We start from the raw sequence: 26654 nt of genomic DNA, 5'->3' as shown, positions 1-26654 counted from the left end.
TGTTTGTCTGAGCGATTGGCTGAACAAGAAGTAGGACTGAGTGGACTTGCAGACTCTAAAATTTTACATTTTATTTTTGAATGCAGTTTTTTTATATAATTCTACATTTGTAAATTCAACTTTCATGATAAAGAGATTGCACTGCAGTACTTGTATTAGGTGAACTGAAAAAAACTATTTATTTTGATTTTTTTTACAGTGCAAATACTTGTAATCAAACATAAATATAAATTGAGCACTGTATTCTGTGTTGTAATTGAAATCAATATATTTGAAAATGTAAAAAAAACAACTGTAATCGCTTGACAGCCTTATTTTTGACACAATCCCCATGATATTCTCATAAGCAAATTAGGAAAATGTGCTCTGGATGAAATTACAAAAAGTGGGTGCACAACTGGTTGAATAAAGGTCTTTCAAAGAGTAGTAGTCAATAGTTTATTGTCAAATTTGGAGGGTGTATCTAATGGAGTCCCAGAGGGGTCAGTGCTGAATACAATACTATTTTCATTAATGACTTGGATAATGGAATGGAGAGTATGCTTATACAATTTGTGGGTGACACCAAGCTGGGAGGGGTTGTAAGCATGTTGAAGGACACGATTAGAATTCAAAACAACCTTGACAAATTGGAGAATTGGTCTGAAATCAACAATATGAAATTCAAAAAAGACAAGAGCAATGTTCTACATGTAGAAGGAAAAATCAAATGCACAACTACAAAATGGGGAATAACTGTCTAGGTCAGTGGTTCCCAAACTTGTTTTGCCATTTCTGCAGGGAAAGCCCCTGGCGGCCCAGGACACTTTGTTTACCTGCCACATCCGCAGGTTCGGCTGATTGCAGTTCCCAGTGGCCGCAGTTCGCTGCTCCAGGCCAATGGGAGCTGTTGGAAGCGGCAGCCAGTATGTCCCTTGGCCCGCGCTGCTTCCAGCAGCTCCCATTGGCCTGGAGCAGTGAACTGCGGCCACTGGGAGCCGCGATCAACCGAACCTGTGGCTGAGGCAGGTAAACAAACCAGCCTGGCCCACCAGGGGCTTTCCCTACACAAGCGGAGGAACAAGTTTGGGAACCACTGGTCTAGGTGGTAGTACTGCTGAGAAGGATCCGGCAGTGGATCACAAATTGAATCTGAGTCAATGTGATGCAGTTGTGAAAAAGTCTAATATTCTGGGGTAAAGGAGTGTCGTATGTAAGACATGGGACGTAACTGTCCTACTTTACTCAGCACTGATGAAGACTCAGATGGAGTACTGTGTCCAGTTATGGGCATCACATTTTAGGAAAGAAATAGATAAATTGGAGAGAGTCCAGAGGAGAGCAACAAAAATGATGGAAGGTTTAGAAAACCTGAACTATGAGAAAATGTTAAAAAAACTGTNTCGGTTGATCGCGGCCACTGGGAGCCGCGATCAACCGAACCTGTGGCTGAGGCAGGTAAACAAACTGGCCTGGCCCACCAGGGGCTTTCCCTACACAAGCGGCGGAACAAGTTTGGGAACCACTGGTCTAGGTGGTAGTACTGCTGAGAAGGATCCGGCAGTGGATCACAAATTGAATCTGAGTCAATGTGATGCAGTTGTGAAAAAGTCTAATATTCTGGGGTAAAGGAGTGTCGTATGTAAGACATGGGACGTAACTGTCCTACTTTACTCAGCACTGATGAAGACTCAGATGGAGTACTGTGTCCAGTTATGGGCATCACATTTTAGGAAAGAAATAGATAAATTGGAGAGAGTCCAGAGGAGAGCAACAAAAATGATGGAAGGTTTAGAAAACCTGAACTATGAGAAAATGTTAAAAAAACTGTGCAGGTTTGGTCTTGAGAAAAGAAGACTGAGGCGGACCTGATGACAGTCTTCAAATCTATTAAGTGCTGTTAACAGCAAGGATGATGATCAATTGTTCTTCTTATCCACTGAAGGTAGGACAAGAAATAATGGGCTTAATCTGCAACAAGTGAGATTTAGGACAGATATTAGAAAAAACTTTATAACTGTAAGGATATTTAAGTCTGGAACAGGTTTCCAAGGGAGGCTGTGGAATCCCCATCATTGGAGGTTTTCAAAAGAACAGGATAGACAAGCACCTGTCAGGGATGGTCTAGGTTTACTCGGTCCTGCTTCAGTGCAGAGGGCTGAACTTGATGAGCTCTCGAGTTCCCCTCGAGCCCTACAGTTCTATGATTCTATGTTTGCAAACCCTTCATGGAGTGTATTTGATATTCAGAATGCAGAGGTATTCTTCCATTTCTTAACTGAATGGACCCAAACTTTATGAACTACTTCTGCTTTCACTCAAAATTATAATTTTTTTTTTTGCCAAGAAAATGATTGTTTCCTGATCAAATAAATCTTGGTTTCTGGCCTGAAATTAATTTCTGCAAACATTCACACAAACAAAACTCTGCTGACACCAACACAAATTAAATCTTACTTTTAAAAGGGCCAAACAGAACAGAGGCTGTCTGAAAAGGCAGCATGGCTGAAACCAGGACAGAATTAATACATTAGTCCACAAATTCACTTTTGTCCCTCACACTTTCCCCATTTCTACATAATAGGCACTTTCCATGAAGCTGCAAAGCCAATAATCCAGGAAGTGAGCTGGCACGTCCGGATTGCAGACTGGAACATGGGGCTTGGGGGGCGCATGTCTGTTGAGTTTGTTCTCGAGTTCTGAGAACCACCTCCTCACCTCACTTTTGTTTTTTGCAAAACTCTCATGAAAACCATTCCCACAACAGGTAATATTTTGTAAAAGTTGACATAGAGTACAAAGCCAACCTGACTTAACTGTAGGCAGTGATGTTCAAACATATTGTGTTTTTGTACACCCACCTGATTCACACACTTGTTTCTCACAACGACTACCTCTTGCGCATGAGTAAGCAAGGCTGTTGGTATTTTCATTACACTTACAATAACAATGAGACAAAGGGCAAGCACCAACCAATCACAGCCAACCTTCTTACTGTGTATCTGCCATACAGATTTCAGATTTGCTCTGTTACAATAGAAAATCATGATTTAAAACAAACAAAACGCTGACTAATCAGTACTAATTAATCTAAAAATAAGGAGCACATGCTCTCAGCCTTTATTAATGGACAGATATGTTTCTTTGGTGAAAGCAATATAACAAGCCTTTTGTTTTCCTAGTGTCTGTCATTCTACAGCTTTGAGAAGTAAAAATGATTTAACTGTAGTAATGAAAATATTAAGAGGTTTGTTGTTATTGGGGCTGGAAAATAGTCTGATTTACTAATGTAAGACACTACCACAATTGTTACATTACAAGATATCAAGGGTATAGACTTTGAAATCTCAAATGGCTGCTATAATTAAATGTGACACCCTTTCACGGGCGTAATGGAAAAATCATGATTATGAACATAACGGCTATCCAGAGGAGAGGATAAAGAACTGCCAGTAGTAAACAGACAATGCCACTGAAAGCCAGAAAGGCCCACCCAAAGAGATTTTGCAAGGGGAAGAATGACTCATAGGTTAGTTATACAACTTGATTTTGCATACTGGCCCAAGAGAGACAGTGGGTAAGTGAGAGAGACTTGACAAATAACTTGCAAAGGCAGAAGCAAAACTGCAGCAGCACTGTCAGAAGTTAAGTGGAAGCTTTCATTATTTGAGATGTGTATGTTACATGCTGTTGGAAGCAAAAGGCATTGCAGAATAAAATCTCAACATCAAATAATGGGCTGAAGTATAGCTCTGTAGCTAGTTTGCAATATTGGAGGGGGTGGGGGAGGGAGAAGTATTAAGGGATATCCCAGAGATAGTGTCCTTGACTCAGGCACAGTGCCTCCTGGTTCATTAGTACCTCAGCCAAAGCAGCCTATTGCACCCTTTCAAAGAGTGAGAGTGTAGCATGCATTACCTCTGTGCTAGCTCAACTCTGCTGGCTGATGGATACAGTGGCTCTGCCCTCCTCTGTCTTCAGCCTTTCCTGGGAGTCTGGCACAGCTGTTGGCAGTAGCCTAGAGCAGTTCTGTGCTGTGATTTTTGACTAATCCTCGTGCCAGGGCACAGGGAAGCTTGTGTGCTTGAGCTTTCTGCCCTCCATGCACACTTGCGCAGAGACTGTCACGGCCTGACTCAAAATAGATTTTCAGTTAAAAACAAAACTGATTGACACAGCTCGTCAGGAAATATTTCCCCCATGAAAAATATCATCCAGCTGGGCAAAATTTTTCACCTAAGTGGCTGAAAATTTCCCATTTGCAGCTGAAAACCGAAAGTTTTGGGGTTCAGGCTTTTGTTTTCTTGATGACTGCCCCCCTTCCAACACCAAACAAAAATTGACACAAAACAGATATTTCCCATGGAAAGTTCTGTTTTGATGAAACAGCCATTTTTTGTCAAAAATGTTTTGACTAAAAAATTTCAACTAGCTCAGTGATATCTCAGAACAGGAACTCTTTCTCTTGCTCTTTCACAATTGTGTCCAAAGAAGCAATGATAACCTCTTTTGGTTACTCCATAGTCGCCCTCTGTACCCAATCCACAGTGTAAATGCATCTGTTAGTAACTCAAGCCATAATGCTTATAACTCTGAAGGTCCCCACTATATCAGCCAAGATAGCGGTTGTCACATGGACACCAGTACATACTGCCTTCAAACATAGTGAATGTGAGTTGCATGTATGTATCCTACTCCATACACACACATACTCCTGGAACCAATTCCCTCACGTGGTTGTACTGGTGTAAGCTGGGAGTAAGTCCATTTAAGTGGACCAATGGAATTACATTGGTGTAAAACTGGGGGGGAGAAGAATCAGTCCCATTCTTATTACACTACATTTATTATGATGTGACAAGTAGGTGAAATCTATGAATGTAGTAAACAAACCTTTACATGAGGAAGGGTTAAATCTGAGTTAGGAATTAAAACTGTTGCATAGCCTTGCAATTAAAAAACAAATTGCTTCCATCTGTGAAGAATTAAGTCAATCAAGGGTTTGCAGTGAGGCTTTTGCAGAGCAATGGTTGCCTTTGACCCTGATGGCATGTTGAGAATAGACTCTTGCCCGTTGATGAGGATGGGATTGTGCTGTAAGGTTTCCTCAGCAGATAACAGGCATCAGCCTAGGAAGGGCTTGTCTACACTGATAGTTATAGTGTTAGACCATGTGTTAACTAGCACAAAGTTAAAGATGACTTAGAAATCGGTGAGGACAAAGACTACTGCATTAATCAGATCCAGCTGACAGTTCTTTTTTTAAGCCATGACAGACCTTGTCTACAGAAAACAAGGCTGTGCTTTTCAAGAGAGGCTATGGGAGTTAGATGCCCTGTTTCCTTAGTGTCCTCTGAAAATCCCAGTGTCTGTATTTAACAAGTATTCTAACATAATGTCCCTTCCAGCATGGAAAAGCCCTAAGGGTGGTACTCATCTTTGAGTGACAACCTGGAAAACATTCTCTTATAGAAGCAGAAGGTTCCTATTCTTAATATGTTGGTGGAGAAACATAATTTTAAAGCTAAAATGTATATATAATTATATTTCAATTTGAAAAAGATATCAGGTAGTAGACTTGAATGCTTAACTGTATCTACTGTATTATCTACTGTAATGACCTTCCAGCCACTCCTTCATTTTGAATGCCCTATCACATACAGCATTTGATACATAATATAAATAATCAGGTCATAGAGCAGCGGGGCATAGAAAAATGATGCTAAATATATATATATACATGCCACATCAGACCGAATATTTTAAGATGAAGCTGCAGAGCACTGGCAAGGAAGGAAAGCAGTGGCACTATGTCCATGAGCTAAACTATGGTAAGTGATACTGTAAGCTAGCAGAAAACGTACACTGACTGAATAGAACAATGATGAATTAAGTGTCATTCAAAACTAGGAGCCTGATGTGTTATTACAAACGTTTAGAATACCCATACTGCAGATGTGTAAATGCATCCTAAGAGTTATAGTAAAATGAAATTAGAACCAAAGAATTGCTCTCATTAGCTGGGTCTTAGGGTTACTTAAGATGAGTGTTCTCAATAGATAGTGCACATCTCTGGAAATGGCTCATTTTGGTAGCTGGGCAGCTTCCAGGCACAACACAATACCTATCTATTGCATCAGGCTTTTCTGTGTAGAAGCTGATGTTAGTGTAAAGAGGTATGTGTTATAAGTATCGTATATAACTAGAGACATGTGTTAATGGTATTGGGTAAGAATAAGGGGGGATTTGATAGCTACTTTCAACTACATGAAAGGGGATTCCAAAGAGGATGGATCTAGACTGTTCTCAGTGGTAGCAGATGACAGAACAAGGAGTAATTGTCTCAAGTTGTGGTGGGGGAGGTTTAGGTTGGGTATTAGGAAAAACTTTTTCACTAAGAGGGTGGGGAAGCACTGGAATGGGTTACCTAGGGAGATGGTGGAATCTCCTTCCTTAGAGGTTTTTAAGGTCAGGCTTGACAAAGCCCTGGCTGGGACAATTTAGTTAGGGATTGGTCCTGCTTTGAGCAGGGGGTTGGACTAGATGACCTCCTAAGGTCCCTTCCAACCCTGATAGTCTATGATTCTATGTTAAGCACCCTGATTAGGCATTGTCTCATAATAAAAGCTATGTGGATCTGAGATTGGGTAATACCTTGATAAGTGAGCACCTGGTGTTTTATGCCTGCTGTTACATATTAATAATGTATTATTCTAACTTTATATTAAAAAGCACCTTTCACCATGAAGAGTGACAAAGTCTTTTAGAGGCTGTATGTATACTAATGATTTCCTAGAGAGAACTAGAGAATAACTTGTTATCAGACAGATTACAGTAAGGGTATTCATAAGGGCCTCGAATACAGAAAACACTTAAGCATGTACTTAAGTCCCATTAAGTGGACATTTAAAATTAAGTGCATGCTTAAGTGCTTTATGGATGCTTTCCTTATACAGGCCAGTATGCACAATTAACTAAAGGGAGGTACACAAACTATGGGATTATAAACTCTCCAACTATCACTGATTCCTTAAAATGCTCAGTACTTTTCTCTGTATAAACTTCTAACTGGAATTCTCTTTTATTCTCCATTTTTGGCTTCAACCAGAATTACGGACTAGCCTTATTTGGTGGACCCTGACACAGATTCTTTCAATATATAGGCCATCTATTGAGTGCTGCCTGCCACCTCTAGATAGCAGCCATTCTGCACCAGCACAGCTATACAGCACAGTGTTTTAGGAGGTGAGGGTAAAGAACACTTGGTCCAATTGAAACTATAAATGTGTGGATTTTGGCTAGGAAAAATGTTATGGTTTAAATTGCAATTTGACCTGGATACTAGGGATAATACCCTTATCAGATAGTGAGAAATACTTTGGGACCTTTTGCAAAAGTGAGAGTGTTGTATGGCCAGTGGAAAAGATGGCATCTCATGAATGAAAGTGCCTCCTAACATCATGCTGGTGTATGAGGCTGTCAGTCTTTCCTCACAGTCGAAATCTCCAAGAACAAGTCTTGCAGCACTTGAGTTTTCCTTGTTCTCCCTTCTGAGTATTAATCAGATCTGGACTTGCTTAGCTTAGAAGATCCGGGAAGTTCACAGCTCAAGGTGATATGACTAAATGTCCTCTAGAAAGATATAACAGGTGTAGCTGTGTCATTTAATTCACCTAGGAAAGGTTGGCTCCTTGTAAGATTTGCCTGGGAGCCAGGCCTTACTTTTACCCAATGTTAAAAGTTGAATTTATCAAGATACAAGAAGGCCAAATGAACTGCCTAAGGTCACATTAGGTGATTTAACTTAAACTAGAACTCAGAATTCTCTGGGGAGCCAACTTCTCTCACTCTAAATCACAAAGAGTAAGAACAGACAGCTCGGAAATGAAGCAACATTAGGCCAGCTGAACTTCGCAATACTACTTAAATGAACACAGCTGCCAATGCATTATGAAGTATTAAACTTGTATTGTACTAATGCTCTTACCCGTTCCTCTCATATCTGTCAGCTTCTGTCATTTTCATTTGAATCTTATACTTAGCAAATGCACAATAACCATGAACTTTTCACTTTTTATAACAAAAGTTGGACTTGATTTATTTATGAAAAGCACATTTAAGCAGTTCACAAAGTAGAGCAGTGACAAGAGTGTATTTATTTGGATTTAATAAAGGACCTTCAGCAACCCTAGGTGCTGAACAAATAACACACATTAGGGGATAACAAGTCTCAATGACAAGTACAAGGGGCCAGATTCCAATACTAATTATTGGTGTAAATCAGGAGTAACCCCACTGAAGCCAATGGAGTTTTGCTAGTGAAACCCTGAGATGAGAAGGAAAATAGCTCAAGAACTCTACCAGCCAAGCCCCATAATATTTGTATAATATGTTTTGTTAACTAATACAGTAAGTAATACAGTAAGTACATAAGTATAATGCTATAATAAACCTATAGCATCAAACATACATAAGAATTAAAAGACCACTATAAAACGAGACTTCCCAACAAACCATCCCTAAATGCCTCATCCACGTGTCCCGGAAAATGTCTGGTAAAAAAAGAAAAGATATGTCGTGAATGTGTTCTAAGAGATTTTAATTTTTAAAAAAATTGTTTAGGACCAAGAAGGGAAGCATGTTCTAGAATCAAAGAGCCAAAAATGATAAGGGAAAAAAAGTCTAGCAGCAGCCCCTTTTGTAACATCAGTCAGCAGTAAGCTTGCTAATGTCCAGCAACTGAAACTGTCATTGTCTAACCTCAGAAGAGAGGCTATCACTCATGTAGTCTCATGTATGGAACTTGTGGATAAAATACAGGTTCTTGTAAATAAAAATAAAAATCACCATATGTAGGTCCACCCCCAAACTGGATCAGAAGCCAGTGAAGCGTAATGTGGGCTCCGCAGGAAGCACCACTTAATAAGTGAGCAGCCAATTTCTGCACTATATTTGAGTCACCTTCAAGTGAAGACCTATTACTGTAGTCTAAATCATTAGTGGATACTTGAGGCCGGGTTCACAAAGGAAACACTGCACTCTTCTCATCTGGTGCAAATGAGAAGCAGTGATCCTGACCGCTGCTACTACTGGGGTACTTAACATGACTCCCAAGATTGTAAATCTGAGCAATTAAGAGGGATGGATATAACCTCTGCTATTCCTTCCACTGCGTCTCCTAATCCGTAAGATCAACTCATCTTCTCTAGGCTGAGTTCCAGCCAGCAAGACCTCATGAAGGCCCCAAGCAATTTCAGACACTTTGTAAGTCACTCAACTACAACTAGATGAGACAAAATAGAAATAGAGATGGAGACAGTCCTTTAAAAAAAAAAGTCAATAAAATTTTCACCAAAAAAATCAATTTTTGACCGAAAGTTCATGAAAAGTTTAAAATTTTCATTAGACATTTTTGGGGGTTTTGACTGGCTCTAAATATAGAGCTGGTGTTATGAGTGTGTTGGAGGGAACTCTGCCCACATCTGCTTATTAGCAGTCATCAGCCTCATCTCTCTCTCTCTCTCTCTATATATATATACACACTGTGACAGACCCAGACCAGTGGGGTACAGGAGTCTGGTAGAGGGCAAATATACTGTTCACTGGATGAGTAGTTTTCTGTTCCCTGAGTGACCAGGGCAGGGGCTGCACTAGAGTAATCAGGAACCTGCTAGAACCAGTTAAGGCGGGCAGGCTAATTAGGACACCTGGAGCCAATTAAGAAGAAGCTGCTAGAATCAATTAAGGCAGGCTAATCAGGGCACCTGGGCTTTAAAAAGGAGCTCACTTCAGTTTGTGGTGGGAGTGTGAGGAGCTGACAGTGAGAGGGTTGTGCTGCTGGAGGACTGAGGAGCACAAGTGTTATCAGACACCAAGAGGAAGGTCCTGTGGTGAGACTAAGGAAGGTGTTTGGAGGAGGCCCTGGGGAAGTAGCCCAGGGAATTGTAGTTGCCATGCAGCTGTTATAGGAGGCACTATAGACAGCTGCAGTCCACAGGGCCCTGGGCTGGAACCCGGAGTAGAGGACAGGCCTGGGTTCCCCCCAAACCTCCCAATTGACCTGGACTGTGGGTTATTCCAGAGGGGAAGGTCTCTGGGCTGTTCCCCAACCCACATGGTGAATCTGAGCCAAGAAAATCTGCCAATAAGCGCAGGACCCACCAAGATAGAGGATGAACTTTGTCACAACACACACTCTGAACAGGAGGTGTGCCAGGTGAGAACTCTTTGGTACCCTGCATGAATGTCCTCAGGGCAGGTGAGTAATCTCCTGGGATTAACATCTAGGATCTCCTGGAAATAGAGGAATAGAACTACAGCAAGGCAACTGCACCTATCCCTGCTAGGATTCATTGAGATGTTACTGTTTCATTGCCAATAAGGGATGCAAAAGGCAGGCAGAGTTGAAGGAAAGAGACTTTTACTGAGCACGCTGAAAGGTCAGTTTAACTTGCTGAAGCTCTAGAGAACATGACAGCAGCCTGGCCCCAGTTTGCCCTTGGATCACATTAAATTTGGTGCTTCCTGAAATCGGGACCCCTTTTTCTTTACTTCCACTCATTGCACTACAGTCACCAAAACCTCATGATCAGCTGTATCTAAGATAGCTGAAGTAATCAGCAAGGATATCTGATTTTCTTCCATCAGCAAGGGAAGACCATCAACTAATACAACCAGCACAGTTTCTTGCCCTACTCAGGCCTAACTGTAGTGTCTTCCCTCTCCCTAACATGGCTCTACTATCACAGACTGGGGAAGAGGTGAGCAGCCTAGCAGAGGATGCTGGGTGTGCAGCCTCCTAACAGTGTGATGCCCATGGATGAATGGAGAACACAGACCCTAACACTGTGATCTTCGAGATACCTGTATATTTGATGCCCTAGCAGCACCCAACTCCTTTAGATGTCTTACTGCTCCCCCATGGTTGCCTGGCATGTTTGGTCCCCACGAAGACATGTGCCCCTGTGCCACAGCTGAACCCAACCAACCCATGCTATGAGCGGGGTATAAACTAGGATCAGAGGTGGGGTATAAACTAAGATCTGAAATTTAGGCTGCAAGGAACTTCTAATGGACTTTGCACTCCAAAATCATCTAATTAATGAGGATTCCAGACCTCCCTGACTCTCCTTCCCTCTGGTTTCACCTGCTTCCCCAGACCCCTTGAGCTCCAGATGGCTGCTGGGACTGCCAGAACTTTGGGGCTAGGAGGGGGATCATGCTGTGTTGGTTCTATTCCTGTTCCCTCATCTTTAGAATATCAGCATGTGATTATAGTCTCCTATTTGCCACAGAAGACGGCGGGAGACAAAAGGGGCAGAATTGTCACTTAGTGCTCTTTATCTACTAAGATAAAATCAAGAAGATATAAACTTGCTTTGGCATCCTTTATTTAATTAATTAATTTATTTAAAAGCACTTACCCGTCTGTACTTCAGTTACGTTGTTATTCCCACCAGAATGCTGTGAAACCTTTCGAATTAAATATTGAAAGTGCAAATCTGTTATTTTTATATTTTGAGTTATGAAACCTTTATTTAGATTCCACCTTTTATTAAACTTCAGGGTTCTCTTGTCGTCTCTAATGACATTATATTGCATCAAAATAAAGCAGATTTTTTTTCCTGGGGAGCTGCATTATTTCTCATGACTTGGTAATGTTAAATTCTGAGTCCTTTTCCTGCTGATTAAACCTCTAAAGACTACAGCAAAATTTCCGCTTCACTGCTAGAAAAGAAGAAAACCAGCACAGTTTGTACCAAAGAGATCACTTGAAGAATGTGCGTAAGGTTACTGCATTTATGAATAAAGCAAAGCATTATCATTTTTAATAGGAATTAAACAGCTAGAGGGAGAAGTAGGGCAATGCTGTGATCAGTGCAAGGGAAAACAATCTAACAATTTTAATTAACTGTATTTTAATAGCTTTAGTTATAATTGAATAATTTAAATACCAAGGGAAACAGTTAAATCTCCTAAAAGCCTGCTTTTTATTTACATATTAAATACAGTTCATGGTGAAGAAATGATAGTGTGAGGGCTGGAAAGAAGAGGGAGAAAAAGAAAACCCTGCTCATTTCTGTAGCAGCTGGACTAACAGGAAGTATTTATGGGATTTTAGCTACTGCTCTGCAAGAGCTTGAGAGCAAATCCTAATGAGTTCTCCACCTCCTTCCCCTACAGAAATATTATACAATCTCTGGTGTTATTGTCTTTTGACTATCATAGCCATAAAAAACACCGGAAGAACAATGTGAAGCAAGGACTATATAATCCAGTTTTTTACATATGCACCTGTGAAGGGGATCACCACAGGAGAGAACTATGGAACAATGTAAAGATTTTTTGGATGGATTATAAAACACCATGACTTTTTTTGAGTTTGCTGCATCTTTCTTATACCAATCACATCGTATATGTAAAACTGTGCTCTTTGTTTTCATGTCAACTACGACTACAGAGATGGTTCATTTATGCGGGTGACACTGAGGAGGACAGATGTAGTGCAGAGTTAATCTATAAACCCTAGGCTTGAGTCTCTTCTCACACTAGTTTTATACCATCATAATTCACTGAGTCCAATGGAATTTCACTTGTCTAAGTTGGACGACAATGAGATCATCTCTCTCTCTCTCTCTCATTACCCAATCCATGCATGTTGTGGTGTCTGAGACAAACACAGAGACAAAAGATAAATGTTCATCTCTATGTAGAGTCTCCAGAAAACCAATGTGTGCAATTTTTTATCTATATCTAGATAGATATAGATAAAAATAAAAATATATATATAAAATTTAAAACTATGGAATTACTAGTAGATATGAGCCAAAACTTCAGGTCCAAACACCTTCAGCTTTAGAGCCAGATTGCAATGCCTTTACTCAGATTTAGTGTTGTCTTACTCCATGAGTAGTACAGCGAGACTTCACACAGAAAGTAAGGTACTACTTGACATAAGCCCATAGCAGGTTGGTTCAAAGGCAACTACTTTGAAGGCAAGCAACGTAAAAAGGTCAGAGGGAGGAAGCAACATAAAAACAAGGTGATCACTCTGCCTGTGGGTTGACATTTTACAACATTTTAACTTTTAAAAACCCAGCCCTTCTGGCTTTACCCAGATGTCTCACGCTTGAGGCGTTCAATCCTCTATTACCATCAGGTTAACAATCCCCTCCATGTGGACTTCCTTTTCCCCACAGACCTTTGTGTTGCTGCACTGAAGAAAAATCAGGGAAATGGACGGTTTCAGTTCCCATTGCTGTTTTTGAGCTCCATATCCTGCTGAGGGCAAGCACAGCCTTCTCCCATAGCTGCCCTACCCTATGTCCTTGAGTACCTCTTAAAACTACTAATAGCCTGGTTGTGGCAGGAAGTTCAGTTCAGCACTCAAATGTTCCGAATTCTTGAGACTGCACAACTGTGCTGGAAATCTTATGAGAAAGAAGATACTAGATGACTTTGTTTCACATGTTTTTTCAGGCATGGATGTGCAGGAAATAATGTATTACAATGTATTGTTCCCCTACTCCTTACAAGATTAAACAGAACCTTTGAGCCCCCTACTGCATGGAACGGAGCCTGATTTAATGTACACCTATTCCTTGGTGTCAACAAGGTGCAAAAACATGACTCTAAATCACATTAAAATGCATTTGGTTTCAATACAAACACGAAACTGCAATCAGGTTCATTGAAAGGTTTATTAATAGTCACAAAAATTTCAAGAAACCCCCCTGAACCTAGTCTTGGCACAGTCTCTTGCATCAAAATAATGCAAAATTTAGAATTTTGCATGGTTTCAGCACGAGATAAGTTGACACTTAGCAGTTGTACTTTGGAGATTTGAGGCTTGTTGATACATGAAATTCAAAACCAAAGCTGGGATTATGAAACCAAGGAAAATGTTGACATGAATGCCTACAAAGTGAAACTGTTGAATTTTGTTCTGCTTTAGTCACACATCAATTACCATGTCTGCTTCAAATTTAACATAAATCTATGAGAGCATCCCCCACTCTGGATCCGGCTTTTTGCACCATCTCATGAAACTTCTTGAAATTAACAAACAAGTTAATGAGGAATTTAAAGTCCTGTGACTCTCTCCATTTCCCTCCAATGACTGGCATTGGATATCAAACAATAGTCTTATTAGGGAACTGGCATAATCTTGGATGACACATCTGGTAGGTGTGGGTGGCATTCATTAGAATATGCATTCCAACAAATGATATGCTGAAGTCCTGACAAAAAATATGTTTATGTTCATTATCCGTCATTTACTCTCTGCCAGTTCAAATGCACATCCTCCCAGGAATGGCTTCAATCCATCCTGACATCTGAGTTACAATGAAAAGTGATGCCAGATTTTGGATGTTAATGTGAAAGTGTATGTGTAAAAATGGCACACTGAAATAATCATATGCTATATAGATTGAATGGTTCTAAAAGTCTCTGGCACATAGCACACCAAAGAGAGGGCTAAAAGAATACAAGAATTATCCAGTCAGTCATAGACAGTACAGGGTCTAAATCTTCAAGAGAAACAGGTCAGGAGAACCAAGGGTAAGAAACAAACAGCAATGGGAATATCCAGAGCCTAGCTGGAGATCAGCTAACAAAGGGCTTTCTTCATCCATCTAGCAATGGGAGCAAAGAATAAAAATAGAGTGACAAGAGCTAATTGGCTTCATTATCAGATTGTCCACCCTGTATGCAGCAGACTTCATGCAGATTCTACATCTCTCCTCCCTGAAGCTTGTCAGTAACTTGGAAAGGATAAGCATGGGCAGTGTTTGTAGATCTGTAGACACCATTAGCATGGAAAGTTGGACATGCTGAAAATAAGTCGATGATTTTTTTTGACATGAGCCTTAGAGGAATGAAAGAATGTTTACAGCATGACTCTTTCATTGGGGAAAAATATTATATATATGATCTAAGCTGTATGACAGATGTCAAAGAGATTGATGTGTGGGTTAGGAAGCTCTTTTAATGACATGCTTGCAGCAGCTGGAAACAACTTGTCAGATTAATGGCAACCATCTTTTCTGCAGGCCAGCAGAGGGAAATGGAAGGCAGAGCTCTGCTTTGGAAAAAAAGGAGCGAGACTTCTCTAACCACAAGCAAACATCAGGGAAAAATGTAGTCAGTGCAAGTCCTATTATTTCCTGAGTTCTGATTGGGTTTAGCTATTTGTGTGGGTGTGGTATGTGTTCATCTGCAACACCAAAATTATTCTGATGGTGAGAAGTAAGGATATTTTCTTCTCCAGTGACTGTATTTGCTTCACAATGCCCCCTATAAAAGAGGGAAGTAGTATTATCTCCATTATACAAATAGGGAATTGAGGCACAGAGAGACTAAGTGACTTGCCCAAGGTCACACAGGAAGTCTGCAGCAGAGCCAGCAATTGAACTAGACCTCCTGAGTTCCATCCCAATCCCCTGACCACAAGACCTTCTTCTCACTCCCAAGGAGGATGTGACATGTGTGTTGGGTAACTGAACGTGTGTGTTTCCTCCAGTTTAAATACCTCAGTTGAGAATGGGGGAGACAAGAAAATGGAGTAATATAGACTTGTAGGACTGGAAGAGACCTCGAGAGGTCATCTAGTCCAATCCCCTGCACTCATGTCAGGACTAAGTATTATCTAAACCATCCCTAACAGATGTTTGTCTAACCTGCTCTTAAAAATCTTCAATGTTGGAGATGCCACAACCTCCCTAGACAATTTCTTCCAGTGCTTAAACACCCTGAGAGTTAGGATGTTTTTCCTAATGTTCAACCTAAGCCACCCTTGCTGCAATTTAAGCCCATTGCTTCTTGTCCTATCCTCAGAGGTTAACAAGAACAATTTACCTCCCTCCACCTTATAACAACCTTTTATGTAGTTGAAAACTGTTGTTATGTCCCCTCTCAGTCTTCTCTTTTCCAGGCTAAACAAACCCATTTTTTTCAATCTTCCCTCATAAGTCAAGTTTTCTAGACCTTTAATTATTTTTGTTGCTCTTCTCTGGACTTTCTCAAATTTGTCCACATCCTTCCTGAAATGTGACACCCAGAACTGGACACAATACTCCAGTTGAGGCCTAATCAGTGTGGAGCACTGGAATATTGTTAATGTGTTCCTTCTCATCCTTTGATGTGAGATGTTCAGGGAAAACCCAGGTGCTCTGGGATATGATGTTAAGTAAATGGTGTTCTTTGAGTCAATACTGAAGCAATGTCACATCATGTTAAGAAAGCTGTGCAGCTTGGGGCTGTTGTCTTTCAGATAACATGGAAATGCTGAGGTCTTCCTCAACACTTGACATCAGGATACTTTTTATAAAGAGTCAAGCCACCATAGTATTCAGGCCAAATTCCAGTATGTTTAATTCTATTCTACCTACCAAAATCCCTCCATAGTTACAACTGGATTCGATATTTTACTTGGTTTCCATTCCTAAACGGTAGTTTAAGGCTGCTATGCATTGTTAAACAAGTGGCTGCACTTTTACTATGTATGCTGATAGTAAAACACTTTGGAATCCTTGGAGATAGAGGTAGCCTTATAAATATAAATTCTTTTTTTTTTAATAAAACTAATCATGATTATTGCAGAGCCCACTGCAATCCCAAAAGACCTCTTTAGATCCCTTGCAAAATATGTACTGAATTTTGCATTCTATTTATGAAAGCTATTATCTGGTGCTTTAATCCCTCTGTCTCAACAATTGTTCTTTATTATTTGCATGACAGAGGTTCCAATTGAGATCCAGGTCCCATTGCATTAGGCTCCATACAGACACATAGAATGCTGGATTAAAAAACTTTGGGTCCCAATGCACTATGGCAATTGGGGAGCCCCCCCTTCCATGTCCCCAGGAGGGTGGGAGTCCCAAAGGAGGCAATTGGGTCCTGCCTTTAGTGGGGCTGCTGAAGTGCAAGTCAACCCTCCACTTACCCCACAGCAGTTCCGGTCCCGTGAGCTAGCCCAGCTCCTCGCTGCTGCCTGTTGGCTCTCACCACAGCACGCAGGCAAGTCCCCCTTCCCATGTGATCCCCACCCTTTTCCAGACCCTAGGTTGTTTTTGTTTGTGTGTGGTTTTTCCCACCCAAAGCCCCAGCAGTAAGGTCTCCTTCCTCACCCCCATGGTGGGGGACCTGTGCACATGAATAAAGTACACATTTGTTAATCTGGGACTGAAGACAGCCCCTTCTCCAAAGGCAAACAACAAGACAAGAGACGACACAGAGGCACAGGGAAGTGAAAGGACTTGTTCAAGCTCACATGGCGGACAAGTGCATCAAGTGATAGGACTCAGATCTCTTGACTATCTCAGTTCACTGCCGCATCCATTAGACCATGAATATAAAACTCTATAATTAGTGAATTGGTGGTGCATATATTACAGACCTCTCTGATCAACTTTAGATCATTGTTGCCCCCCTATTCTAACAGTTATTTTTGTAATAAACATATAATTTTTCATTTTTTTTCTAACAAAAAGGAAACTAATTTTTTACTCCTGAATCCTTTGATGCATTTCTCAGATATATGATAAAAATGTCAATTTTGCTTGAGAAAAGTGGAGATGATGAACAAAAATTCTACATTTAACGAGTTACTATCACCCCAACGTTTTTAACAGCTTGCCTGTGTGTCTAGTTGAATGCTTCTTTTAGTGGCGGTATCTGTCCTGCTGGTGAACCCCAGTTCATGGCTATGAAAAATATGCCCTTCAAAGCTCATCATATCCTTTTTTTAATGAGGAAAAAACATGCATTTAAAATTTGACAGGAAGGGACTAACAAAATATTTAATGAATCAAGCCAAACTTGACTAACTGCTGATGTCAGCAATAGACTAAAATAAATCTTCTGGAAATTAAAACCTACTTTCATACTTAGCTTTGAGGCTTTTATTATAATTTGCTGTTGTCATTTCTGTGTAATGAAAATTTCTTTTGGGGCAAAAAAACATTCCCTAATTACAAGTTTACATAACATATTTGCCATTAGACAACAGTAATGTAATATGATTGTGTTCTGCTCTTATTATTTAAGAAATGGAACATTCCCTCAAAGTGACTAACTGTAGCTCTGTGGTTAATATTCTCTTGCCTTCAGGCAAAATATGTCAATCTGAACTAGCAGGAAGGGGAAGGAGGGTCTTGTGGGTAAGGCAAACTGGGACAATGGAGATCCGGGTTCTATTCCCAACTGTGTCACAGACTTCTTATGTGACCTTGAGCAAGTTACTTAGCTTTACTATACTTCACGGCAACATCTGGAAAATGGAGGATAATACTTTAATGTGTCGTTGATGATGATATGTGCACTCATGTATGTGATGGGCTCAGATAGTATAGTGATGAGCATGAAAGAAGAGACTAAACATAATACCCTGAATCATTATACAAGCAAGTAGATTTCTAGTAAATACTAATGTATAAAGCTGGTCAAACTATTTATTGCAAATATATATATATATATATATATTAATTCAGCCCTTTTCTTCCATTTGTGGGTTGCCTGCAGACATACAGAGTTTTACTAACTTCATTATGACAGCACAAGCATTTTCCTAGCATATAAATGTCTCTACTCAACAGGGTGAAGGCTGATTTGTGAGGCAGTATAAAGTTTGCACTGCTGCTATTGTAGCTTGTCTCTGGATAAGTAAAACAGATCTGTTTCTGAGCCTCTTAGTCCCATCCTTTTCATAGGTACTAAATTCACTTCAAATATTTTGCTACCAGTCATTTCTAGTGGAAAAAAACAAGGATTCCCATCAGATCTAAAGCTCATTGAAGTCAATGGAAAAACTCCCATTTAGATCAAGCCCTAAAAGATCATGCTTAACACAGGGAAAAGCTTTTATTCATATGTTTGCTTTCACTTCTTAACCACACACAGAGAAAAATAATTAATGGAAGCTGTGTTATGTGGGTTGATAGACAGGGATGAGGGGGAGATGAGGGTTTGATCTGCAGTGTTTAGCATTATAATGATTTGATGGGCTTGTCCTATGTTATTTATTTTAATCTTTCAGTTAAATCTGGCAAATTTAATTTATGGGAAATGCCTCGTGTGTTAGATGCTATAAAATCAAAATTAAATAATTAACTTGAAACTGGAACAATAAGTCTGAGAACAGAGCCTCAAAAAGAACCACAAAAATTATTTGAAGGCTGGGGACAATGCCTTACAGGGAGAGATTTAAAGAGCTCAGCAGTGTATTAATTTGTAATGGAAGAGGTGCTCAAGCTATTTTTTTATTTTTGTAACTCACGCTGGAAGCCCAGAAGTGCCAGGGCTATGAACTGCCAAGCCTAAAGGTGTAGGGGCTCAGTCTGTTTTGCTTATCAAAAAGATTGAGAGTTAACTTGATTATAGTGTATAAATACCTTCACTGGGAGAAACTACCAGGTATTAAAGGGCCTTTTAATCTAGTGGGGAAAGTCTTAACAAGAACCAATGGCTGAAAGCTGAAGCCAGACAAATTCAAGTTAGAAATAAAGCCTATTTTTTTTTTAAAAACAGTGAGTGTGATTATCCAATGGAACTAACTACCAGGAGAAGTGGTCGATTCTCCACCTCTTGGAGTCTTAAGATCAAGACCTGGTGCCTTTCTGGGAGGCATGCTTTAGACAAACAAAAGTTATTGGGTGCAACTGGAATTTAATGGCCTGTGTCATATGGGATTTCAGACTAGTTGATCTAATAGTCCCTTCTGGTCTTGAACTCTGTGAATCTAGGAACAACTGAAAACTTCTGTTCATATCAAGTTCTGCACAAAGCTCTAATGAACTGGGCCCTGATCCTGACAACTGCACGACAGACCTCTGAATTCAGTGGGGTTCCCAGGATGTGCAGGAGTCTGTCCCCATGGCTCTAAGTGTAATATCAGGGCCGTAAGCTGCTTTGTTTGGTTCTTTTCCCCCCACTCTCCCACACCATGTTGTACACAGATTCCAGGCTGTTCGGATTGCAGAGGTAATCTTAAATAGAAGATGAGTTGCTGATGCAATCAGTATCACAGATAATGTTTGAGTTTCTTTATGATGACCACAAGGCAGAGCTTGAAGACAATGTAATGGAATTCATTAAATAATATAAGATGACGGGGGAGTGGGGGATCATCATTAGGCAATTACACCCTACGGTTCTATGAGGCACGAGGCACAGCCAAGTGCCTCTCTGATCCCTAGGGGCATGATTATTTTATAACCACCACACACAAACCCTGGAGCTGCTGTTTGCCTTGTAAAAAAAAAAAAAAAATCTTCATTGTTGTTTGTGAAGGTGGGGGATGTGTCATTGCTTACCAGTTAAAAGTACAAAGGTGGCAGTTTAAACCTGTTAAGCGACAGTTTTGGCTGGCCTGTGTCATTTAACATGAATCAGTCCAGTCAAGCATGCCACCTACTCATCCCACGTGGTTCTATATAAGAAAAGGATGTATCATTGCAACAGACAGTTGACTAGCCCCTGAGATGTGGGCTTAGTCAGAGATTCTGGGAGTAGGTTCCGAGACTTTGCAGAGCACTTTGGATAAAAGGCCTCCCCCCTATAGAACATATGCAAGTCATTTTTATGTAATGAAAATATTAAGAACTTAAAAGGCATGAAAGGATTAGGAGCTGTACAGTATTTAGAGTCTCCTGAAAATCACCATGCGCAAGAATGACAAAATGTTGTCACACTGTGCGCCTTTTGTCAAAATAGCCTGTTCTCTGCATTAACCCTAGTGTTTTATATAACTCAGTGGAATAACATTGACGTGAGCAAGCATTAGCTAGCTAGTCACAGACAATCCCCAAGGTTAGCAGTCAAACCAAGCACTTATCTTTGGCTGTGAAGTCTGAATCTCCTTGCTCAAGAAGAAGATATTTTCCCACACATACATTTTTGGATCGCTTTTTGGTTTTCAGAACTTTCCTTGCCACTTTTGACTACTTGTCAAAGAGAGCTGTAGAAAGTATTTTGTCACCTGCTGTTTTCCTCCCTGATCCTGCCATTTAATCACTAGGGTGGACTTGCTATGTCAGTCATTTACATAACAAGAGTTAGTGAGGCCATAATTGCAGGGTTATTATGTCCACATTATATGGTGTCAAGCAGCAGGACATTCTGAGTCACGGTAGAAGAAGATATCATTTTCACTCAGATACTTTGAAGAACGACATCAACTAGCCAAATAAACTGGTTTTTGCATGGATGGTCTCTTTGCCCTAGTATGAAAAGCTTTCTTTTAAAAAAGGAAGAGATGTGCCTCTAGCTTCTATTAAAATAATGCAGTGACAGACAGAATGACAATTTGGAGAAAGAACAATTACACAAATGAACACTAGTGTTTGAGGGTTTCCTTCTTGGCTGTAGCATATGGTTGGCCATTATTTCTTATAAAGTAATTATTTAAACTCATATACTAATTATAAAACTATTATAATCTCTAATAAACAACCTCATACTTTCATAACCACAGTTATAGGACTGTCCATTTCTAAGAGCTGTGCTTCAGCTGCCCGCACTATTCACTCAGGCTGCCTGCTATAGACACCGGATATTCAAATAATGCCAGAGAGCAAATGAACTAACAGGGATACTTTCTAATGGTGTTTTTTCAAAATGCCCTTGATCAAATCATAATGAAGGATGCAGTGACTGTACTGCTGGAGTCTGTTACAGGCTTTAAAACCTCTATCTGAAGCAATAGCTTGAAATCTGCTTTCAATTCATCAGGTGGATTTAATCTCTTCTAATGACTCCAGTTTCCCCCCTCCCTTCCAACAGCATCTTAGATAACTTCTTCCCCCAATGGAATGTTGCATAATAGCACAGCAGAATTTCCTTTGATGCAATGTTTTAGAGCGTTCTGACTGACATCACTTATGTAGATGGGAGAGGAACTGTCCCTTTTCCCTCTAGGAAGGATCACACTTTATATATTCTTCTACCTTCTATATCTAGCCACTATAAAGCACATGACAAGCCATGGATGCCACAGTCAGATTTGAGGCTAACACCATTGTTTGTAAAAGGGCAATTGAATGGGTGAACTGAGCACTGTAAAACCTTGTGGAAGCACCCAGAAGACTTCCCCCAACTAGGGTTTAAACTAAGAGTTCAACAAAAGATTACACTACTTAGTGTCAGAGTCATGGTCAAACATACAATCAAATCTGCTTATGATGAGGGTTTCAAATGAGTTTTTAAGTCTTTGTGCAGTTAAAGCATGATCCCAGCAAAAAAGAGAGATTTTTAGGCCCTATTCTCTCTACTTTCCCTATAAAGTATCTAACCCTTATTATAAAACAATCCAAGTCTCAGGAGCACCTCCCTGTTATAGAGTGCTGGGGAATTACTTAACTCTTGACAGCTGGGCCAGCCCAGCTATACTGACCATATCTGTACTTAGGGCATGCAGCTGTGGTCTTTCATTTCAGTGAGCGAGTTAACTCTTTTCCTGGCCAGAGCCTAATATACTCCATCTGACACAGTAATAAAATAAGATCACAGCACAGACATCTCAAAAGATTTACTGCTCATCTTGAATAACTTATTTGTAAAGCTTATCCAAAGCTTGACAGAATTTCTGCAGTTTTCAATCCTGGGCTAGAGATCTCCCTGGATGAATCCCTCCATGACATTTCACAAACTTTTGGAAGGTTTGATACATTTTTCTTTGTTTTCAATTGATATGAAGATACATGTCAATTAAAACAGTCACTTCTGAATTGAAACACAGCAGACATTTTATGCCAGTAACTCTACACTACCATTTTTGGAGGGAGAAGGAAAAAACAAAACACAGAACAAAGCCAACCCTTGAAACTGCAGGGGAATCTTCTGTAGGAATGAGTTTGTCCTCGATATTGAGGCTAAATTGCAACCTGGCCAAACTTTGCATGGGGATGGGTACACATTCGGACAGAATTTGACCTCTTTACTGTTATGACATGTGATCACCAGCGGTTTGGGATTTCATCCAATATATGATGACCAAGATTTTCAAAAGTGACTAGTCATTTTGGAGGCCTCCTAGTTCAGGCACCCAACTTCAGACACCTTAATGGGATCTGTTTTTCAGAAAGTGCTGAGCATGTGCCCTCTGCAAATTAGTTGCCTAATGTTTAGAATGTGTTGTCTTTCAATTGCATGGGTTGGCTGCTCCCTTTTGCATTATAATTAGCTCAAAGGGACTACTTGTGTGAGTAAAGCACAAATGTTTACATGATCAGATCCTAAAATAATAAGGAAAAATACACAAACACCTTTATTCCACCACACTGTAGGCTAACCGTTGCTGAGTAACTATGCTGTTGTGTTGATGTCACAGTATTCTTCCTGAGGAGAAATTTCAGCTGAAAATTTGTACCAGTTAGCAAATGGTTCTGGACCAAAGCAGCACATCCAATAGCCTACACATTCAACAGCAGAAACCAACTGGTCTCTATTGAAGATAGAGGAGTCTAATGGAGTCAACTAGAATTCCCACTCGGGTAGGTATGAGCAAACTGGATTGGCTATAATGGGAACAGATCAGAACCTCCACCCATCTACAGCATTCTGACTAATGACAAGCCAGAGATGTGAGGAATGCAAATTGTCCTCACTCCAGCCTTGCAAAGATTGCCTGGAAAAACAATGCAGCCGGAGTTATATTACCCTTTTGTAGACCCTGCCTTCCATGGGGTAGTGGCGGCTTGTGGAGAAGCCATCAAGAACCGTACCAAGTTCAGAGGCAGAGGGCCTCTTAATGGATAGCTCTGTCCTCCTAGGGATTCCTGGGGCTCCACCAGGTTTGGAAGTTGGCTTGTGAGGGGAACAAACCCTGCCCTATCCCTGACATAATGATTTAGAGACCACCTCTGTGTGGGAACACCACTCAGATTTCTATCCCCAGAGCCCTTGCCCACAAGTTTTTCACTGAAAGGGGATGATCTAGACCCATATTTACACACAGAAGTGTTTATCACATGACATGTGTTGAAATGTTGAGTTTCACTACACTGCAAAAAACCCAAGCTTCTGAAAAGACAGAAATATCCTTAATAAATACATGCCACATGGAGTGCTCCCTTCACCTCAGGATCAGAAAGTGCTTTACATATGTTAATTAGCCCACTCAGAAATCTTTTGACAGTTGGGCAAGGTAAGGGCCAAAGAATCTTTCATTTAAGGATTTCAAAGTGTTTTACAAAGTTGGGTATTTTGAACTTCATATTATTGATGAGGAAAATGATTGGTTAACCAAGATTACACAGCAAGCGAATGGCAGAACTCAGGTCTCCTGTCCCATGCTTTAACCATTAGACATACTGTTTGAGAAAATTAATTATGTGCTAACACGGCAGTTCCTATATAGCATTGTGCCAACTTATGAATTTACCAGGAATATAGAATCAGGAGGAAGTAGGCTTCAGAGAGCCATGAAGACATAAAAAGTTCAGGGATTCTCCAAGCTAGACACTGAATCCAGTTCATCCATTATGTTTTTAATGCTACAGGTAAGTGTAAGCATTCCACTGAAACCTGAGATTCCCTCCGTCTTTGAGAGCAGAATGCCACAGGTAAAAATTGTTGGCAAAAGTTTACAAGCTGCTCACAAAAATGCCTTTCATTGTGCAAGGAAGCAGGTATGAACGAATAATATCAGACAATATGACCTATCACCTCTTCACATAGCTGGACAGTTTTCCCAGTCATTTGACTTTGATACTAAAAGCGATCACAGTGTGATACAGAGGTCAAAACAACCCATTCATGAGAGTATGCAGAGGAATATATAAGTTAGGTGGAAACATTCACTCTTTCTTCCCTTTCTTTTTAGGAGTGGAAGAGAAATGTATCAGTTTGGGGAATGTGAGAGCTCAAAGAGCATGCAGTATTGTTCACTCTATTGCGCGGAAGGAGACGGTAATAAACCCGGGAGTCTTCAGCATTAGTACCTAAAGGAAAAACTTGATTGCTGTCCCTTTGAAGTATTGTGGCCTAAAGAGTTTATTTGGGTACCTGAGTAGATCTGAGTATCTGGTTTCCTGAGGATCATAAACCAACCACTGCTACTGCTGTGCTCACAAAACATTCAGGGCCCCAAAAGTCTCAACACAAACATTTTGGCATGTTGCTTATATCATTACAAGCTCTATTTAAAACCTTAGTTGACAAGGAGCTGCTGCTGTTTTTATCAGAGAAGCACGTACAGGCCCCAACTGAGATGAGGGCCCCATTGGTGCTAGGTGCTCTACAGGGGAGACAGAGGGACACAGATGGTAAGTGATTTATCCACACTCATGCCACAGGGCAGTGGCAAATCCAGCAGCTGAAGACAGGGTTCCTGATTCCCATTCCAGTGCCCTATTGGCCCACATTCTAAACAGTGTTTTCTGCTAATGTTCTACTGACCTACGGGGGTTTGAACCAGTGACCAAGAGGGAAAAAGGCTTTTTTCTCCATTGACAATCCCCTCATCCATCCAGTCACATCCCCCACTCCCTCTTATTAAGGAATTTTTAAGTAGGTTACTTTGAGTTTGGTAAAGTACACTACAAAAGATTCAGGCCGTGTGTATCAAACTCTAATCTCACCGGCTGTGTTTGCATTAGGCTTTATGCTGAAAAATAATTTCCCACACTTTCTAAGGCTGAGGCAGCTTCACTCGTGAGAGCGCCAGTGCAAGCTGGCTGCTGGCATCCGAAGCACTGGGCTGTCTAAACCTGCTCAGAGCTCAGAGGTAAAAACACTGACAGTGGCAGGAGCCCTATCTTGCACTAGATGAACTCACACTGGTGTTAGTAATAGAGACACATTTTTCAGAAAAAGCCTAATTAAAAAAAAAGTCTTTGCAGATAAAAGCAAATCAGCTAAACCAATGAAGAAAAGCCTGTAATCTGCTACTTAGAAACAGGCAGCCACACTTCTCCTTTTACAGACAGCAGCAACCCCACTGTCCAATAATTGCACCGGAGCCAGGGGAATCTGCTACCAGTTCATTAGAGGCTTTCCCTGCTGACAAATGACAGTGAATTGGTGCAGACCAAATGTTAGCAGTAGCCAAAACTCCTCTTACTGTTTCTGTTCTAAAAGCAAGAGAAGGTCAGCCCCCTACTAATGGGCCTGCATTTACTTTGGTGTGTAAGCTCATGACAAGAAATGGGATGGAAATTCCCTTATGATTACCATACTTACCGGGAGGTCAAGCACAGAGTATCCTGCCTAATGTCACAGATTTTATTCAGCTATCAAAAGGAGGGCATATTATTCTGTAGTCGACCGTGACTGACAACCTGAAACAGAGACCTGTGGATCGTGGTTCAACAGCCAGCTCTAGAAAATTGTCGTCTGCTCCTGTGCCTCTAAGCTTCAACTGCCCATTTATACTGCAGCTGGATTGTGTTGTATCGCTGAATCTCTCTCTCTCTCTCTCACCTCGCGGGGTAATGTAGAATTGGACTTATATCCTTGTGTCTTCTGAACCAGACACTGGCTAATAACGTAGGAGGCTAGGTACTGAAGGACATTTGACGCTGTGAGTATTTGATGTTAATCAATGGCTGGCTGGCTCAGTGGGAGATTGCCCATTTTTGCCTAAGAGAGTTAAAGTGCTACATCCAGCTGCGCTGGGCTGTACTGAAACAAGCAGTCAATACTCTCTGTGAGGATCAATATTTTAAAAGTGATGCAAG

The sequence above is a fragment of the Trachemys scripta genome, chromosome 7 (genome assembly GCF_013100865.1).
Source record: "Trachemys scripta elegans isolate TJP31775 chromosome 7, CAS_Tse_1.0, whole genome shotgun sequence".
Taxonomy (NCBI): Eukaryota; Metazoa; Chordata; order Testudines; family Emydidae; genus Trachemys; species Trachemys scripta.
This window is presented reverse-complemented; position numbering follows the sequence as displayed.